The 7,500-nt window shown below is 54.9% G+C and overlaps 3 non-coding genes across 3 annotated transcripts in view; all 3 read right to left on the bottom strand.

Annotated features, from left to right (window-relative positions):
• The window catches only part of LOC126330691 (large subunit ribosomal RNA), a 4,222-nt gene extending 2,734 nt beyond the window's left edge, over window positions 1-1,488 (bottom strand). Inside the window, exon 1 of the ribosomal RNA XR_007563114.1 lies at window positions 1-1,488. This exon is cut by the window's left edge and continues 2,734 nt beyond it. This is a non-coding gene — a ribosomal RNA (large subunit ribosomal RNA).
• Window positions 1,489-1,676: 188 nt separating this feature from the next.
• Window positions 1,677-1,831, bottom strand: LOC126330692 (5.8S ribosomal RNA). Its single transcript, XR_007563115.1, has one exon. It is a non-coding gene; the product is annotated as a 5.8S ribosomal RNA (ribosomal RNA).
• A 365-nt stretch (window positions 1,832-2,196) lies between these two features.
• Window positions 2,197-4,089, bottom strand: LOC126330684 (small subunit ribosomal RNA). The gene has a single exon (XR_007563108.1). It is a non-coding gene; the product is annotated as a small subunit ribosomal RNA (ribosomal RNA).
• Window positions 4,090-7,500: the final 3,411 nt, after the last annotated feature.

Here is a 7,500-nt window from a genome sequence, read left to right as displayed (position 1 = left end):
CACAGCGCCAGTTCTGCTTACCAAAAGTGGCCCACTTGGCACTCCGATCCGAGTCGTTTGCTCGCGGCTTCAGCATATCAAGCAAGCCGGAGATCTCACCCATTTAAAGTTTGAGAATAGGTTGAGGTCGTTTCGGCCCCAAGGCCTCTAATCATTCGCTTTACCGGATGAGACTCGTACGAGCACCAGCTATCCTGAGGGAAACTTCGGAGGGAACCAGCTACTAGATGGTTCGATTAGTCTTTCGCCCCTATACCCAGCTCCGACGATCGATTTGCACGTCAGAATCGCTACGGACCTCCATCAGGGTTTCCCCTGACTTCGTCCTGGCCAGGCATAGTTCACCATCTTTCGGGTCCCAACGTGTACGCTCTAGGTGCGCCTCACCTCGCAATGAGGACGAGACGCCCCGGGAGTGCGGAGGCCGCCGCCCCGTGAAGGGCGGGGAAGCCCCATCCTCCCTCGGCCCGCGCAAGGCGAGACCTTCACTTTCATTACGCCTTTAGGTTTCGTACAGCCCAATGACTCGCGCACATGTTAGACTCCTTGGTCCGTGTTTCAAGACGGGTCGTGAAATTGTCCAAAGCTGAAGCGCCGCTGACGGGAGCGATTATTCCGCCCGAGAGCATCCCGAGCCAACAGCGGCGCGGGTCCGGGGCCGGGCCAGGTAGGTCCGTCATCCGGGAAGAACCGCGCGCGCTTGCCGGGAGCCCGAGCGCCCAAAGGGGCGAATCGACTCCTCCAGATATACCGCCGAGCAGCCAGCCAGGACACCGGGGCTCTGCCCAACAGACGCGAACCGAGGCCCGCGGAAGGACAGGCTGCGCACCCGGGCCGTAGGCCGGCACCCAGCGGGTCGCGACGTCCTACTAGGGGAGAAGTGCGGCCCACCGCACACCGGAACGGCCCCACCCCGCGGCGAGTGGAAAGGCAACCGGACACGACCCCGCCGCGGATTGCTCCGCGCGGGCGGCCGGCCCCATCTGCCGAGGGCGGGGGCCAGTGGCCGGATGGGCGTGAATCTCACCCGTTCGACCTTTCGGACTTCTCACGTTTACCCCAGAACGGTTTCACGTACTTTTGAACTCTCTCTTCAAAGTTCTTTTCAACTTTCCCTCACGGTACTTGTTCGCTATCGGTCTCGTGGTCATATTTAGTCTCAGATGGAGTTTACCACCCACTTGGAGCTGCACTCTCAAGCAACCCGACTCGAAGGAGAGGTCCCGCCGACGCTCGCACCGGCCGCTACGGGCCTGGCACCCTCTACGGGCCGTGGCCTCATTCAAGTTGGACTTGGGCTCGGCGCGAGGCGTCGGGGTAGTGGACCCTCCCAAACACCACATGCCACGACAGGCGGCAGCCTGCGGGGTTCGGTGCTGGACTCTTCCCTGTTCGCTCGCCGCTACTGGGGGAATCCTTGTTAGTTTCTTTTCCTCCGCTTAGTAATATGCTTAAATTCAGCGGGTAGTCTCGCCTGCTCTGAGGTCGTTGTACGAGGTGTCGCACGCCACACCGCCAGCCGGCTGTGCACGCTACCGAGAAAGTACCGGTATGCGAACCGCCAGGCGACGGGCGCGCATCGCACGTTTAAGGAGACGCGGCCGGCCACACAGGCGACCACGACACTCCCACGTCTCCGAAGCGGGACAAACGCCGCGCGCTTCAGTATACGTAGCCGACCCTCAGCCAGACGTGGCCCGGGAACGGAATCCATGGACCGCAATGTGCGTTCGAAACGTCGATGTTCATGTGTCCTGCAGTTCACATGTCGACGCGCAATTTGCTGCGTTCTTCATCGACCCACGAGCCGAGTGATCCACCGTCCTGGGTGATCTTTTCCTTTTCAGTCTCCCACTGTCTCTTTCAAGACAATAGCATTTGCGGGACTGAGGCGTCTGACGGCCCCTGTTCCACTATTTTTTTTGTGTCCAACGGCCTCACAGCCGATGGGCGTCGTACGGCTCCACACCGGAGCGGACAGGCACTCGGGCGAACGTCATTCAAAACCGGCGCCAGGCGCCAGGTACCGCAGGCCAGCCGCTCCAGAGCTTCAGCGCTCGTACCACACAACAACAACAACACTTCCGCTAGTTTTGAGAGGCACGCGTGGTTCCGCACGCGGCGCACGGCCACTGCCGTACAGGTAGCGTGTTGCGCGACACGACACGCACATCGAAAGACATGCAGTCTAGTCGGTAATGATCCTTCCGCAGGTTCACCTACGGAAACCTTGTTACGACTTTTACTTCCTCTAAATGATCAAGTTTGGTCATCTTTCCGGTAGCATCGGCAACGACAGAGTCGATGCCGCGTACCAGTCCGAAGACCTCACTAAATCATTCAATCGGTAGTAGCGACGGGCGGTGTGTACAAAGGGCAGGGACGTAATCAACGCGAGCTTATGACTCGCGCTTACTGGGAATTCCTCGTTCATGGGGAACAATTGCAAGCCCCAATCCCTAGCACGAAGGAGGTTCAGCGGGTTACCCCGACCTTTCGGCCTAGGAAGACACGCTGATTCCTTCAGTGTAGCGCGCGTGCGGCCCAGAACATCTAAGGGCATCACAGACCTGTTATTGCTCAATCTCGTGCGGCTAGAAGCCGCCTGTCCCTCTAAGAAGAAAAGTAATCGCTGACAGCACGAAGGATGTCACGCGACTAGTTAGCAGGCTAGAGTCTCGTTCGTTATCGGAATTAACCAGACAAATCGCTCCACCAACTAAGAACGGCCATGCACCACCACCCACCGAATCAAGAAAGAGCTATCAATCTGTCAATCCTTCCGGTGTCCGGGCCTGGTGAGGTTTCCCGTGTTGAGTCAAATTAAGCCGCAGGCTCCACTCCTGGTGGTGCCCTTCCGTCAATTCCTTTAAGTTTCAGCTTTGCAACCATACTTCCCCCGGAACCCAAAAGCTTTGGTTTCCCGGAGGCTGCCCGCCGAGTCATCGGAGGAACTGCGGCGGATCGCTGGCTGGCATCGTTTATGGTTAGAACTAGGGCGGTATCTGATCGCCTTCGAACCTCTAACTTTCGTTCTTGATTAATGAAAACATACTTGGCAAATGCTTTCGCTTCTGTTCGTCTTGCGACGATCCAAGAATTTCACCTCTAACGTCGCAATACGAATGCCCCCGCCTGTCCCTATTAATCATTACCTCGGGTTCCGAAAACCAACAAAATAGAACCGAGGTCCTATTCCATTATTCCATGCACACAGTATTCAGGCGGGCTTGCCTGCTTTAAGCACTCTAATTTGTTCAAAGTAAACGTGCCGGCCCACCGAGACACTCAACAAAGAGCACCCTGGTAGGATTTAAACGGGGTCCGCCTCGGGACGCGAAAGCACCCCTTCGGCTCGCCCCACCGGCAGGACGTCCCACGATACATGCCAGTTAAACACCGACGGGCGGTGAACCAACAGCGTGGGACACAAATCCAACTACGAGCTTTTTAACCGCAACAACTTTAATATACGCTATTGGAGCTGGAATTACCGCGGCTGCTGGCACCAGACTTGCCCTCCAATAGATACTCGTTAAAGGATTTAAAGTGTACTCATTCCGATTACGGGGCCTCGGATGAGTCCCGTATCGTTATTTTTCGTCACTACCTCCCCGTGCCGGGAGTGGGTAATTTGCGCGCCTGCTGCCTTCCTTGGATGTGGTAGCCGTTTCTCAGGCTCCCTCTCCGGAATCGAACCCTGATTCCCCGTTACCCGTTACAACCATGGTAGGCGCAGAACCTACCATCGACAGTTGATAAGGCAGACATTTGAAAGATGCGTCGCCGGTACGAGGACCGTGCGATCAGCCCAAAGTTATTCAGAGTCACCAAGGCAAACGGACCAGACAAGCCAATCCGATTGGTTTTGATCTAATAAAAGCGTCCCTTCCATCTCTGGTCGGGACTCTGTTTGCATGTATTAGCTCTAGAATTACCACAGTTATCCAAGTAACGTGGGTACGATCTAAGGAACCATAACTGATTTAATGAGCCATTCGCGGTTTCACCTTAATGCGGCTTGTACTGAGACATGCATGGCTTAATCTTTGAGACAAGCATATGACTACTGGCAGGATCAACCAGGGAGCTGCGTCAACTAGAGCTGAGCAGCCGGCCGCCCGGGAGTGTGTCCCGGGGGCCCGCGCGAACACGCAAGCGTCCGCTCAATTATTCTGCAAACAGGAGGAGGCCGAGCTCCCCTGCACGATACACCTCGAAACCCTCTCAGGTCCCGGCGGCGCGCAGCGCCGTCCTAGGTACTTGGTCGGTTTCGAGAGAGGCGCAATCGCCCGGAGTTAGGCGAGTAGACGGTTTTAGTGCGAACACCCTTGCTCCCAACTGAGCTTGCCGCTGCCGACAGAGGCCCGGGAGCGTGCTGTCGTGGCATTGCCGGCGGGAGACAACACGCGCCACCTATGGTGACCGGCAGCTCCAACGCCAGCGCCACACAAGGGCAAAGCCCCACTTGGGTGCAGAAGCGAACTCTCCCAGCACAGCGCACGCGCCAACACGTCCGCACAACTGCGATACAAACCACCTACGAGAACCGCTGGGGCGACCGAGCAGCAGACGGCGTCGCGGCGCCGAGTGCCAGGCGGCGGCGCATCCTCAACGCACACAGTCCTCAATCAGACCAGCACACTGCAGATGTCCACCGCGCTTCGCACCGGGCTCGGCTGAACCAACTTTGGCCGCCAGGCGCCGCGTGCAGGGTGCGCCGCAGCGTAGCTGCGCCGCCTGCCGGGCCCGTCGGCTGGCGCTCCTGCCACTCGGCGCCCCCCACCAGCCGGCTGTTGCGCGTGCGCCCACGCAGCGCGCGGCCAACACGCCGGGCGGCCCCCCTTCACCGGCCGGGAACAGTCCCACCAAGCCACCGCCGCGTATCGCTTCATACCCACATGGGCCTAGTCACGTGTGTGGATGTGGCGGGTACCGCTGAAACAACCGGTTAATAGCTGTACCGATCGTCGCCATCACAGATTCACCTCCAGCGTGAACAACCGCTCAACAACGGATTTCCAGTTCATTTGCGTATCTTGGGCAGTAAACGTAGATGTCCACCTACATTTGCGAATTCAACAATTCTTGCATGCCAGGATGTCATGTGTCACGACACGCTACATCAGACCACATACACACTGCGACATGTGCAGAAGAGAACACGTGGAAGGTGGCCCGCGCAAGTATGCGATGTCCCTTCCGCGATCCACTGTCAACCGGCATCTGCGGCATGTCCCAGATATGGAACGCGGTCCACCAGGGTAGCACTTTGTGTGAGGCAATACGACAAAGTCGGAATACACGCGTCACTACATCAGACGGCTCACGCTGACCTGACCTGACCTGACCTGACCTGACTCACCGCACCACCACCCCCAGCGACCCAGGGTGACATACAATGCGTTCGTACGTTCCTCCCACACGCCTCTACGGCGTACCACAGTGCAACCTAGCTGTTATTGGGAGACGAGACAAGTAGCATCGAGCACAACATATGGAAATTGAGATTCGACACCGTTGGGCACAGCCAGCGTACAGTCACACGTATCACACTACTTCACTCTGTACGTAACTACCGATGATCGGTACAGCGTGTGGGTTACGCGTACGACATCAGCGGACAATGGACACAGACCATACCACGACGTACACTGAGGGCGTCGACATCTGAATGCAACTGAACAGCTGCGAGGCTCATTTAACACTCACACGCCAGACCGACCAGCTTGAGAGGACAGAGACACAAAGAGGGGGACAGAGGGGGGGGGGGGCGATATAGTCCTATTGCAGTACAATTGACAGTGGATAGCGGGAATATGTGGAAAGTAAGCAACACTCGCAAGACATCTACATGAGGATAACAACGACACCAGAGATTCCGAGCAGTGAACTATGTTAGGCAAAGGGACAACGTGGGTTAGGTTAAGGGACAACGTGGGTTAGGTTAAGGGACAACGTGGGTTAGGTTAAGGGACAACGTGGGTTAGGTTAAGGGACAACGTGGGTTAGGTTAAGGGACAACGTGGGTTAGGTTAAGGGACAACGTGGGTTAGGTTAAGGGACAACGTGGGTTAGGTTAAGGGACAACGTGGGTTAGGTTAAGGGACAACGTGGGTTAGGTTAAGGGACAACGTGGGTTAGGTTAAGGGACAACGTGGGTTAGGTTAAGGGACAACGTGGGTTAGGTTAAGGGACAACGTGGGTTAGGTTAAGGGACAACGTGGGTTAGGTTAAGGGACAACGTGGGTTAGGTTAAGGGACAACGTGGGTTAGGTTAAGGGACAACTTGAGTTAGGTTAAGGGACAACTTGAGTTAGGTTAAGGGACAACTTGAGTTAGGTTAAGGGACAACTTGAGTTAGGTTAAGGGACAACTTGAGTTAGGTTAAGGGACAACTTGAGTTAGGTTAAGGGACAACTTGAGTTAGGTTAAGGGACAACTTGAGTTAGGTTAAGGGACAACTTGAGTTAGGTTAAGGGACAACTTGAGTTAGGTTAAGGGACAACTTGAGTTAGGTTAAGGGACAACTTGAGTTAGGTTAAGGGACAACTTGAGTTAGGTTAAGGGACAACTTGAGTTAGGTTAAGGGACAACTTGAGTTAGGTTAAGGGACAACTTGAGTTAGGTTAAGGGACAACTTGAGTTAGGTTAAGGGACAACTTGAGTTAGGTTAAGGGACAACTTGAGTTAGGTTAAGGGACAACTTGAGTTAGGTTAAGGGACAACTTGAGTTAGGTTAAGGGACAAATTGAGTTAGGTTAAGGGACAAATTGAGTTAGGTTAAGCGATAATCTGGTACAGCCACAGTTAGGTTAAGCGATGATCTGGTACAGCCACAGTTAGGTTAAGCGATGATCTGGTACAGCCACAGTTAGGTTAAGCGATAATCTGGTACAGCCACAGTTAGGTTAAGCGATAATCTGGTACAGCCACAGTTAGGTTAAGCGATAATCTGGTACAGCCACAGTTAGGTTAAGCGATAATCTGGTACAGCCACAGTTAGGTTAAGCGATAATCTGGTACAGCCACAGTTAGGTTAAGCGATAATCTGGTACAGCCACAGTTAGGTTAAGCGATAATCTGGTACAGCCACAGTTAGGTTAAGCGATAATCTGGTACAGCCACAGTTAGGTTAAGCAATAAAGTTGGTTAAATTTGGTATTGTGGGAAAGGGGGAAGAGAGAGAGAGGGGGGGGGGGTGGATAGTGGTGGCAGTACGCGGATGCCTGAGTCACCGTCAGATACGTCACGTCGGTTCGATGCTTGTAGCAAGAGGCTGGCGGGTCTGTGTCTCTCACTTCTGCAATTTTTCATGTGGTATAACACGAGGGCGGGGGGTGATATTTGGTGCCCCTCTGTGTAGGATGTGTGTTGGTTTATCTGAGCAATGGTAGTTGTCGGAGGAGTGGGGTATTGTGCTTTTATAGGTGGACCTACTGCTCTGGTTATCATAGTGTCGACGGTGCAATGTCGCAGAGAGGATGCACTCGACATTGT

The sequence above is a fragment of the Schistocerca gregaria genome, unplaced genomic scaffold, assembly GCF_023897955.1.
Source record: "Schistocerca gregaria isolate iqSchGreg1 unplaced genomic scaffold, iqSchGreg1.2 ptg001331l, whole genome shotgun sequence".
In the NCBI taxonomy this organism is placed as follows: Eukaryota; Metazoa; Arthropoda; class Insecta; order Orthoptera; family Acrididae; genus Schistocerca; species Schistocerca gregaria.
The sequence above is the reverse complement of the archived record's forward strand: the minus strand, read 5'-3'. Positions and strand labels throughout refer to the sequence as shown.